Raw genomic sequence first — 12,493 nt, forward strand, 5'->3', positions numbered from 1 at the left:
GCACTATTGTGCCAGGCGGCAATGATTGGCATATATTTTTATAACCCAACCCTGACTTGTTCTTCTCAACCACTTTACCCCTGACTTGTTTGGAGATCTCTTGGTCTTCATAGTGTTGTTTGGTCAGTGGTGCCTCGTGCTTAATGGTGTTACAGCCTGTGTGGCCTTTCAGAAAAGCTGCGTATATACTGACAGACATGTGACACTTAGATTACACACAGGTGGACCTCCTCTCACTAAGCATGTGACTTATGAAGGGAATTGCTCGCACCAGGCAATTTTAGAAACTTCATAGCAAAAGGGGTGAATACTTATGCACATGCCAATTTGTATTCTATTCCATAAATTTTAATTTATACCCATATTTTTCTCACTTCACCAACTCTATTTAGTGCTGATGCATCGCCCACAACTCGCACTACAAAAATATTTAAACACAGGTTGTAATGTAACAAAATAGGTAAAAAGCCAAGGGAGTAAATACTTTTGCAATCTACTGTAAAAAAAATAAATAAATATCTCCGGAATCCGACCTTTTCTCAACTGCGAAAACTCTTACTGTCGCTCTTATTCATTTTTGCCTGGACTACTGCAACTCTCCACTGATCGGTCTCCCTCTAAGCAAACTTTCTTCTCTCCGGTTCATCCTGTATGCGGCAGCCAGGGTTGTTTTCCTGTTTATCTGCTTCACCAATGCCCCCACAGAGACAGTGAGATCATTGATCATGTGACCCCTGACTCCTCCCCCTCCATGTGACTGATCACATGGCTGTGACCTCATCCCAGGTCCTGTGAGCACAGAACAGCCATATATGTGGTGTGCGGCTCTGCAGGTGGAGGTAGGTGCTGGAGATTCCCCATTACTGGGGGCATTAACCCCCTCAGTGCTGCGGTCCCGTCTGTGTTGGATTACATTGGGTCACTTCCCTCCTGACGGCGCTCGCTGCTCTGTTACTCTACAGTCTCCATTATGGCCTCGCTCGCTCCATGTTGTCACTGTCAGGGGATATTAACCCCTTAGTGCTGGTGACGGTTCTCTCCTCGCTCCGTATAACTTACTGATGGAGGTTTCTTCTCTTTCTCTGGAGCCAGAGCTTCTGTTCTCTCCCATAGACGGTGAATAGAAGCGCACGCGTCTCCTGGGGAAAGCTCTCTGCGGTCCTGTATATATAATAATAAATTTTATTTCTATAGCGCCGACATATTCCGTAGCACTTTACATTTCAATATATATATGGAAAGAACAAAGAAACACAAAAAATGATCAAAAGTCCCCAGTAATAGTCAAAATACAAATGTTTATCGGAAGACCAAAAGGGGGAAGGGTGTATCTATACACATAGGTAAACAAGGCTGGACAGCATATGGCGGGCTATTAGCTCCCTTATAAACGATAAGGACATGAGTATTATTCCCAGGGGACTCAGAATTATAAATACCCCTAGCACAGTTTAGTGAGACACATATGTGTAATGAAATATTTTCTTTGAAACTAATTACCCTTACTATATGGAAAGAAGAGGCAGCACTCAAAGAGTTGCAAACCAATATAGAAGCCATCGAAAGGGAAGTGAAAGAAATGTCACCTGAGAATTTTGATGATTTTATCAATAAGAGCAACATCAAAATAAACCGAGGAGAAAATCGTGGACGTAAAAAAAAAATGGGAGCGTGATACACATGATTACTCCATAGAACAGGTTTACGAACGGGGCAGGTGGAAAAAAAAAAATCTATCTTAAGAAATCCCAAATAATGTACTAATGCGCATAGCACACCGAACAAGGTCACATTTAGTTCCTCGGGTCTTGATACTTCCCCTGGAGTTAGAGTACTCCGATTCGGAATCTATTCACGAATTTAAAAAATCCTACTACAGAAAAAGACACATCTGTACTCCAAAATAAAACATGTAGGAGAAAAGGAAGGAAACATCAACACAACCAAAATCGTACTGAGATGTAAACGCGGGAATCTTCAATATGACATTTGATGTCATAAATTCATAAATTTGTCTTCTGCTATTCTGACTTAAGATCGACGTGAATTATTGTCGTATGGCATAAATTTTGTACCTGCCTGGAACTTCAATCTTCAATCTTTTTTTTTAAATTAATCAGAAACATCACTCTTAAATTACATTTTGATAGTCATCCTGCTGATATTGACCATGACAATTACAATTCGGAGAATGCCTTCAGGTCACTTCATTTTGGTGAGCAACTGTCATTAAGGGCACTCACTTGTGAGAGACTCACACAAAAACCTGGCACTGCCACCGGCACTCGGACCGGTGCGTGCGGCTGCATAGAAATACATGTAGCTGCAGGCTCCGGTCCGAGTGCCGGCGGCAGTGCCAAGTTTTTCGCATGAGAATCAGACGAGTCTCTCGCAAGCGAGTATGAGCCCTAATAGAGATGAACGAACTTGTTCTGAAAACATCTGCCAAATTTAAATTCAGCAAGAAAGTAGCACATTCAGATTCGTGTTCGGTTTCCCAAACAATTTTCCTTAAAGTCGTCAAAATTTGGTTGAATTTTGGTATATCATTGCGCTTTCACTAATGCTTTTGCTATGACTTTGGCTAGGATAGTGGTGCTGTATGATGAGCGGGGGGGATATGTTTGATGTGGTGTGTCTAGATCAGGGGAGCTGCGGACTGGATTTTTTTGTTTTTCTATATTTTTTTCTTTAATAACTTGTAATGTGTGTACAATCAGGCAACTAATCAGGGTGCAGAAGCCATCCACAATGTCATGACACAAGGTCTTCTGTGATTAACTGCCAAAGTGACACGTCCTTGGCCATATGAAAAGCAGACATCTTGTTTTGCTGGCGCCCTTTTCTCCGTGTCACATTGCAGAGAGGTCGCTTCTGCTACTGCTGCAAGTGAACTGGTTAGTTAGCTTGTTAGGATCCTGTCCTGTGTGAAATCGATCTTCCAGCATCTAACTAGATTGTGGTAAAACGGTGATGCAGTTTCAGGAGGTCCTATTTGCTAATCCAATTCTTTTATGATAAAACTGTGTTTCAGTAAGAAATCAGAAGGCAAGATTTCCTCTTACAAATCGTTAGGCTTAATATTGGGGTGCAGTCAGGAGGCCCAATTTGCTAATCCAAATTCTTTGTGATAAAAATGTATTTCGGTAAAAAATCATAAGACCAGATTTCTACTTACAAATTATTAGGATCATATATTGGAGTGCAGCCAGGAGATCCAATTTGCTAATAAATAACGTTTGTAATAAAAATGTGTTTTCAGTGACAAGTCAGATTTCCACTTACAAATTGTTTGCCTTAATATTAGGGTGCAGCCAAGAGGCCCAATTTTCTAATCCAAATAGTTTTTGATAAAACTGTGTTGCAGTGAGAAATCAGAAGGCCACCTCTTCAAAATCGTTGGCTATAACAGTGTTGTTCAGGCATACTTTCTAAGAAAATAAATAGTGATTCTTCATTTAGTGACAGGTGACTGACAGGTTTGGGCCTAAGGTTGTGAAACAGCAGGTTACAAGAGGGGAAGAGAACATACAACATGAGTGGAAGAAAGCAAGGTCGTAGTGGGAGGGGTAATAGGCTTGGTTTTCGATGTGTACATGGGTTAGGTGTTAATGATAATGAAAGCGCAACCGAACAAACACCATCTCTTCCTATCCAAAGATCACTGACATCTGTTACTAGAGAGGCTACTTCACTCCCTTTCTATGGCAGCTGCACAGCAGTATGCCTTGTAGATTAGGGCCAGAAAGAGCAGGTGCTCTAGTGGAAGGCAAGCGCTGCATCAAGTGGCCTCTCTTCCTTCACCTTAACATCACACTGTACAATCCTCAGAGGTGGCACCCCAATCACACTTGTTTCCCTCCACGTCACAAATTTCCAACCTCCCAACTGACTGTGTGAAACCACAGATAAGCCATTCTGCAGAGCTGTTCACACAATCTATTCCTTGAGGCTGTGTGCCCACGTAGCGATTTTTAAGCGTTTTTGCCGTGATTTTCGGCACGAAAACGTTTAAAAATCGTGCACAGAACGCCCCCCATGCATTCCTATGGCATTCCGCCCATGCTATGCTAATGCTGCGCTTTTTTCCGCGGCGGAATCGCATCGCGGAAAAAATCGCAGCATGCTCATTCTTTTGTGTGGAATCGCAAAGAATTGCCGCAATTCCGCACCCATAGGAATGCATGAGAATCGCTTACTTCCCGCATGTGGCTATGCCCACCATGCGGGAAGTTAAGTGTCTCATGTGCGGTTGGTACCCACGGTGTGGAGGAGAGGAGACTGTCCTCCAGGCCCTGGGTACCATACCCCTGTAAAAAAAAGAATAAAAAATAAAAAATCGGGGTATATTTACCTTCCGGCGTCCCGCGCTGCATTCCCGGCCTAAGCGTTCCCAGTAATGCCTTGCGGCAAGGCCCTGTGATGACGTAGTCTCGCGTGACTCTAGCGGTCTCGCGAGATCGCTATAGCAACGCGAGACCAACGTCATCACAGGTCTCGCAAGGCATTACTGGGAACGCTGATGCCCGGGAATGCAGCGCGGGACGTCGGAAGGTAAATATACCCCGATTTTTTTATTTTTTTTAGCATTTTAACATTCTATCTTTTACTATTGATGCTGCATAGGCGGCCTCAATAGTAAAAACCTGGTCACACTTGTCAAACACTATGTTTGACGAGTGTGACCAACCTGTCAATCACTTTCCAAGCGATGCTTCAAATCGCTTGGAAAGTGCTTGAATATCGCACACGAAAATCGCGGCAAAATCGCGATCATAATCGCAGTAAAATCGCGGTGAAATCGCGCAGCAAAAACCATGCGATTTCTGGGAAGGAGTCCGGTTTTTGGTGTGCGTTTTAACACGCAACGTGGGCACATAGCCTGAACATCAGCGGTCTGCTCCAAAGATTCATAGAATCTAGAGGAGGAAAACATCTGCACTGATGCCCAAAATGTTTTCATGTTGGATCCGGGGCCGGAGGAAGTAGGGTCTGAGCTGAATCCAGACCCTCATCACCAGATGTTAACCACTGGGGGTGGAGGTGATCCTGAGGAGACTCAGATACCAGAGTCACATGTGGACTGTATTGTGGTGTCAGAGCAGGAAGAGGAGGAGGGTGACACTCCAGTTGAATAGTGTGAGAACAGAGAAGATGGCGATGAGATTGTAGATCCCACTTGGTGTGAACCCAGAGGTAGACAGCTGAATAGCTCAGCAGAGGAAGACGAGGAGGTTACTTTGCGGCTTCCTGGACAGACAAAGTGATACAACCACGACAAGCACTGCATCATTAGCCCCAACTCTGGTTGTGGCCAGCGTCGGTCACAAGGGTGCAGTTTCTCAGGGGCGGCAAGGGTCGCCTAACCTGGACCTTTTTTTTGAGACCACAAAGGATGACCCAACTCACATTATTTGCCAATTTTGCAAAAAAAACTCAGTAGAGGTAAAAATTCCAATAATTTGACAACTACATGCATGAATCAAAATTCCATAGGGCTCAGGAGATAACCTTACCATCTCTTTTGTCCTGACCCTAACGGCCAGAAGGAGGAGAGGCTTCATGGCCTAGATATGAGGAGATGTCTCCTGCAGTATTTGGAGCTAACGAGACCTTGGAGAAAACAGGGGGCATTATTTGTCTCATTCCAAGGGGCAAGGAGGGGCCTTTAAAGCATCTAGACAAACTATAGCTAGATGAGTGAGAAAGGTCATTATGCCAGCAGATAACAGTGCAGGCAGGGCTATTCCAGAAGGCCTAAAAGCCCACTCCACGAGGGCAGTGATGACTTCCTGGACGGAGAGAGCAGACGCTCCCGTTTATCAATTCAGTAAAGCGTCCACTTGGTCCGCTCCGTCTACCTTTGTCAGACATTATAGGTTAGACCTATTTGCTACCTCTGATCTCATATTTGGGAGAAGAGTGTTACAAGCAGTGATCCCTCCCTAAGAGAATACAAATCTCTGTAACTCTCTCGTGGTGCCGTCATGTAGAATGGAAAAACACGTGTATTACATACCTGGTAATGTGTTTTTTCATGAGACATGACGGCACTCTTATATTGCCTCCCTATTGATCACATTATTAGTTGGGTGCATTATTAGCATTATACACTCCATTGGGTGTCGGAGATTTAGTAGTGTAAAGGATGTATTATTTATATGTACACTAACCTGTGGAGTTCCTCTCGTGTTCTTTAAAACAACTGATGCGGAGAGAGGAGCCGCCCCTTTTATCTTGAAGGTTTCCTGTCCTCATTGGGCGGATCCCCTCTCTCGTGGTGCCGTCATGTCTCATGAAAAAAACACATTACCAGGTATGGAATACCCATGTTTCCAAAACAAGACTGAGTCATACCTGAAGGCACTCTCTAATATATTACAAAACGGCATGTGTGCAATTCTAATATCAGACCTAGTTTGCAATCAGCCCTACGACATTTAAAAAGCAATGACAAGCTGTTAAACCACCATCTGCCCAGCCCCGGCATACTTACCTCGCTTCCCAGCGCGCCGCGGGTCGGGCTCCTCCGGAGGTCTTTCCTTTGCTCCTGGCCTGGCAGGCGCATCGGGGATCCCACCCGTCAGGCCCTCGCACCCAGCTGCTTAGGCCGCGGCCCCACGCCTCCTCTGCTTCTTATGCAGCCTGACCTGGAATTACCCTCCTCAGGGCTGTTTTAGGAAGTGCCTGATTAATGCCTTTGCATCTGTGCTTGACCAGTCTTGGTTCCAGCACAGGTGCTCACGTGTTTTCAGGACCCAGTGTGCATCTTAGTGCACTCTGCTTTCCCTGTACCCAGCGTGCTTCCCAGTGCGCGCTTTACGTTTCCCTGTGCTGTCCAGTGCATGCTCAGCGCTCTCCTGTACCCAGCGTGCTTCCCAGTGCGTGCTCTGCGCTTCTCTGTATCTAGCGAGCTTCCCAGTACACGCTCTGCGCTTCCCTGAATCCAGCACGCTTTCCAGTGTGCGTCCTGCGCTCTCCTGTACCTGGCTTGCTTCCTAGTGCATGCTCCACACTCTCCCGTACATACTCTGCATGCTTCTGTACTCTGCATGCTCTCTCCAGAACCCAGTGTGCTTCTCCATACTTGCCCTGCTAACTTAGGTTTCTCGTGTGCCTACCATCCTAGCCTCCTTCGAGCTGGCTTCCTGGTACCAGCAGTCGTGGTACTTTACCCCCCTGGTTCTGCCCCTGATGCTCCCTGTATAGAGGGTGGTCCTCACTAGGTCAGCTCGCCCAGGGTGGGTTGGTATCGTGGCCCAGAGGGTCCACTGCAGGAGGTGTTACAAAATAATCAGGCCATGGATCCTGCTGGTGCTTCTGCTGCCGCTAAAAAAGAGTTGGTATATTTGCAGGAGAATCAGAGTCGCATAATGTCCTTCATGAAGCCCATGGATTCTTGTTTGTCGGCCTTACAGGCCGCTGACCCGGGGAATTCTACCCAGCTTGCCAGTCTCCAGCAGGAGCTTGTTCAGCAGCACGACACTCAGGCCCATTTATTGAGTTATATGGCCTCAGTGGATGACCGTCTGGTCTCCCTACAGTCTGCTGCTTCGGCGCAGGCACCTTCCCTGGCTCTCGATTCTGCTCCTCATCCCCCACCTCGCCTTGGTAAACCGCCTCGGTATAATGGCAATCCCATCTTTGCAAGGGTTTTTTAAACCAGTGTCGCCTACATGTGGAGTTGTCGCCACAGCAATACCCCACTGATCGGGCTAAGGTGGCGTTTGTGGTTTCACATCTGGAGGGTGAGGCGTTGGCGTGGGTAAATCCCTTGTGGGAGCATGACGACCCCATAGTCTCTCAGTTACAAATTTTTTTGAAAACCTTCCGTAGAGTTTATGATGAATTAGGTCGCCTGGCCTCTACCACTGAGTACCTCTTTAACCTCTGCCAAGGTTCACTTACTGTGGGGCAATATGCCATTCGTTTTTGCACTCTGGCCTCGGAGTTGGGGTGGAATAACAAGACGTTGGTCGGTGCTTTCTGGTGTGAGTTGTCAGGTCGGATTAAGAATGAGCTCGCTGGTCGAGATACCCCAACCTCTCTCGAGGATTTGATTTCACTCGCTACGCGTATTGACCTATGGTTCCAGGAGTGTAATCGTGAAGCAGCTCCAAATAGGAGACCTACTCGCCCGTCTCCAACCATCCACAGGCCACTTAGTCCACGTTCTGCAGTGTCTTCTTCCACAACAGCATCTGAACCAATGCAAGTTGATTGACTCAAAATGGCAGCGCAACGTCGTCGTGAGAGACTCGCTCAAGACCTATGCCTATATTGTGGAGATGCTTTTCATGTGCTTTATTCCTGCCCAGTGCGGCCGGAAAACTCCTCCACCTAGGTCAGGTAAGAAAGGCCTCCCTAGGTGTATGTGATTCCTCTCTACCGTTAATCTTGACTGTCCAGTTGTCTTTAGGTCATAAATGCTATACCAAGGTGGAATACGTGGATTGGGGCATGGCAGGGAACTTCATTATCTTCCGTATCTTCCCTACCTGATCTATCTATTATGGTAAACGGCATCACGCTGTCAGAGACACCGCACTGAACTTGCTCACTGAGCCAGTGCGCGTGTCCTGACTAAAGCGAACAGTGCTCAAAGCTACCTGTGGAGCGGGCAGCAACCAAATAGATGTGTACTTCAGAGCCGCAGGACCTGAAGCACGTGAGTGCTAGGGGCGTGGCCTAAACTCCACAGAGCTAGGAGCTGCAAGACAATTCCTATCAGAGTAACTGCGAGACAAAGTTACCAAGGGCATAGACAGTGAGAATAGTCAGGACGTAGCCAATGAGTCACACACAGAGATAGCTGCAAGGTACCAGAGGGGCGAGCAGAGAGTAGTCAGGTCACAGGCAATGAGTCATACACAGATAGTTGCAAGGTACAAGAGGGGCGAGCAGAGAGTAGTCAGGTCACAGGCAATGAGTCATACACAGATAATAACGCAGTACAAAATCAACAGGCAAATTCACAACGGGAAACAGAATCGGGTCAGAACCATATAAACAAGCTATAGCAACAAACAGGCACACGGGGGTCAGTACACTCGGCCAAAGGCAAAAGTATAACTGGCAGGGATTGAAGCTACCCAGAGGTTTATGAAGCTCTCCCAGAAAGAGGCCACAATCATTAACCCCAAGTGTGCAGGTCAAAACCTGCACAGAGCTCCAGACATTAACCCCCGGTGTGCAGCTCAAAAACCTGCATTGGGATCATGACAGTACCCCCCTCTCAACGGGGGGCCTCTGGACCCCCAGGCTTCCCCGGTTACTTGGCATGGAACGCCTGAACCAGGCGATCTGCATGTACCGAGCGAGCAGGGACCCATGAGCGCTCTTCTGGTCCATATCCCTTCCAGTGGACCAGGTACTGCAAAGAGCGGCGTACCCGCCGAGAGTCCACAATATGTCCGACCTCATACTCCAATTGACCCTCCACCAGCACTGGAGGAACAACAGTCTCAGAGTTCTCTTTGACAGATCCTGCTGGTTTCAACAGAGACTTATGGAACACATTAGATATTTTTAAGGAGGCGGGGTGACGCAACCTATATGCCACAGGGTTGACTATCTCCATAATCTCGTACGGACCAATGAACTTTGGTCCCAACTTAACTGATGGTACCTTTAAGTTGATGTTACGCGTGGAGAGCCAAACCTTCTCTCCCACCTGAAACATGTCTCCCGAGGCTCTCTTTTTGTCCGCAAAATATTTGTATCTCCCCTGGGCTCGAGAGATATTACGCCGGACTTCAGCCCAGAGGTTTTTTAACCGTTGAATGGACCCCTCTGCTCCTGGACAACCGGAATCCACCCGAGAAAACTCCCCAAAATGCAGATTAAAGCCATAGTTAATCAGGAATGGGGACATGTTGGTGGACTGACTCACCCGGTTTTTAAAAGCGAATTCAGCCAACGGTAACGCATCACACCAATCCTCCTGTCTGGCGGAGGTCAGACACCTGAGAATTTGTTCCAGGGATTGATTGGTGCGTTCTGTCTGACCATTACTCTCCGGGTGATATGCCGACGAGAAGGAGAGTGAGATGCCCAATTTCATACAGAACGCCCTCCAAAATTTGGCCACAAACTGCACACCTCTGTCAGACACAACATTCAGGGGTACCCCATGCAATCGGACCACATGCTGCACAAACAATCTTGACAACGTTTCTGTTGAAGGTAATGCTGCCAAGGGAATGAAATGGGCCTGTTTAGAAAACCTATCCACCACCACCCAGATCACGGTATTGCCCCTGGAAGGTGGAAGGCCGGTAATAAAATCCATGGAAAGATGAGTCCATGGCCTATCAGGAACCGGTAAAGGTATGAGTTCCCCAGCCGGTCGGTTATGCAAGCTTTTGGAACGGGCACATACACTCACTGGCCACTTTATTAGGTACACCTGTCCAACTGTGTGTTAAGACTTAATTTCTAATCAGCCAATCACATGGCGGCAACTCAGTGCATTTAGGCATGTAGACATGGTCAAGACAATCTCCTGCAGTTCAAACCGAGCATCAGTATGGGGAAGAAAGGTGATTTGAGTGCCTTTGAACGTGGCATGATTGTTGGTGCCAGAAGGGCTGGTCTGAGAATTTCAGAAACTGCTGATCTACTGGGATTTTCACGCACAACCATCTCTAGGGTTTACAGAGAATGGTCCGAAAAAGAAAAAAAATCCAGTGAGCGGCAGTTCTGTGGCCGGAAATGCCATGTTGATGCCAGAGGTCAGAGGAGAATGGGCAGACTGGTTCGAGCTGATAGAAAGGCAACAGTGACTCAAATTGCCACCCGTTACAACCAAGGTAGGCAGAAGAGCATCTCTGAACGCACAGTGCGTCGAACTTTGAGGCAGATGGGCTACAGCAGCAGAAGACCACACTGGGTACCACTCCTCTCAGCTAAGAACAGGAAACTGAGGCTACAATTTGCACAAGCTCATCGAAATTGGACAGTAGAAGATTGGAAAAACGTTGCCTGGTCTGATGAGTCTCGATTTCTGCTGCGACATTCGGATGGTAGGGTCAGAATTTGGCGTAAACAACATGAAAGCATGGATCCATCCTGCCTTGTATCAACGGTTCAGGCTGGTGGTGGTGGTGTCATGGTGTGGGGAATTTTTTCTGGGCACTCTTTGGGCCCCTTGGTACCAATTGAGCATCGTTGCAACGCCACAGCCTACCTGAGTATTGTTGCTGACCATGTCCATCCCTTTATGACCACAATGTACCCAACATCTGATGGCTACTTTCAGCAGGATAATGCGCCATGTCATAAAGCTCGAATCATCTCAGATTGGTTTCTTGAACATGACAATGAGTTTACTGTACTCAAATGGCCTCCTCAGTCACCAGATCTCAATCCAATAGAGCATCTTTGGGATGTGGTGGAACGGGAGATTCGCATCAGGGATGTGCAGCCGACAAATCTGCGCCAACTGTGTGATGCCATCATGTCAATATGGTCCAAAATCTCTGAGGAATGCTTCCAGCACCTTGTTGAATCTCTGCCACGAAGAATTGAGGCAGTTCTGAAGGCAAAAGGGGGTCCAACCCCTTACTAGCATGGTGTACCTAATAAAGTGGCCAGTGAGTGTATGTCACAAGCAGAAACAAATTCCTTGACGTCGGACCTTAATGAAGGCCACCAAAAACCCCTGGCTACTGCCTCTCTAGTGGCCGTGATACCTGGATGAGCACTCAGCCTAGAATCATGAAACTCCTGCAGAAGTCTAGGCCGCAATGAACCTGGAACAAACAGTTTATCGGTTGGCCTGGTTGCCGGAGCTAGGGCTTGAGCCCTTAGGATTTCTTGTTCCAACTCAGTTGAGACCCCCGCCACTACCACCCCTGGGGGAAGAATGGAGGACGGCGGCTCAGGGGGAGACACTGGATCAAAACTTCTGGACAGGGCATCCGCTTTAACATTTTTGGACCCCGGTCGAAAAGTAATTGAGAACTGAAATCGTGAAAAAAAAAGTGACCAACGGGCCTGTCTAGGAGTAAGCCTCTTAGCAGATTCAAGGTATGCCAAATTTTTGTGATCCGTGATAGGGTGAGCCGCCCCTTCCAAAAAGTGCCTCCATTCCTCAAACGCCAGCTTGACCGCAAGAAGTTCTCTATTGCCTACATCATAGTTTTTCTCAGCTGAAGAGAACTTCTTGGAGAAGAAGGCACAGGTTTTGAGATTGGTAAGGGTGGCCGGACCCTGGGACAGCACAGCCCCCACCCCCACTTCAGAAGCATCCACCTCCACAATGAATGGTTTGGACGGGTCAAGTTGCACCAACATCGGGGCAGACATAAAACATTTCTTAATCGCTGAGAAGGATTCCTTAGCGAGTACAGACCAATTTTTTACATCAGCTCCCTTCTGGGTAAGATCCGTGAGTGGTTTCACCACTTGTGAGAAACCTTTAATGAATCTCCGGTAATAGTTCGCAAATCCTAAGAAGCGCTGGAGCCCCTTGAGATCTCGAGGCTGAACC

At 47.2% G+C, this 12,493-nt stretch overlaps 1 protein-coding gene across 1 annotated transcript in view; it reads left to right on the forward strand.

The window, feature by feature from the left end:
* Positions 1–702: 702 nt before the first annotated feature.
* The window catches only part of LOC141071084 (uncharacterized), a 30,940-nt gene continuing 19,149 nt past the window's right edge, over positions 703–12,493 (forward strand). The window contains exon 1 of the mRNA XM_073559598.1: positions 703–839. The gene's annotated coding sequence lies outside the window, so the exon portion shown is untranslated. The remainder of the gene's footprint in view (positions 840–12,493) is intronic.

The sequence above is a fragment of the Dendrobates tinctorius genome, unplaced genomic scaffold (genome assembly GCF_039654945.1).
Source record: "Dendrobates tinctorius isolate UK_male_01 unplaced genomic scaffold, ASM3965494v1 ptg000014l, whole genome shotgun sequence".
Taxonomy (NCBI): Eukaryota; Metazoa; Chordata; class Amphibia; order Anura; family Dendrobatidae; genus Dendrobates; species Dendrobates tinctorius.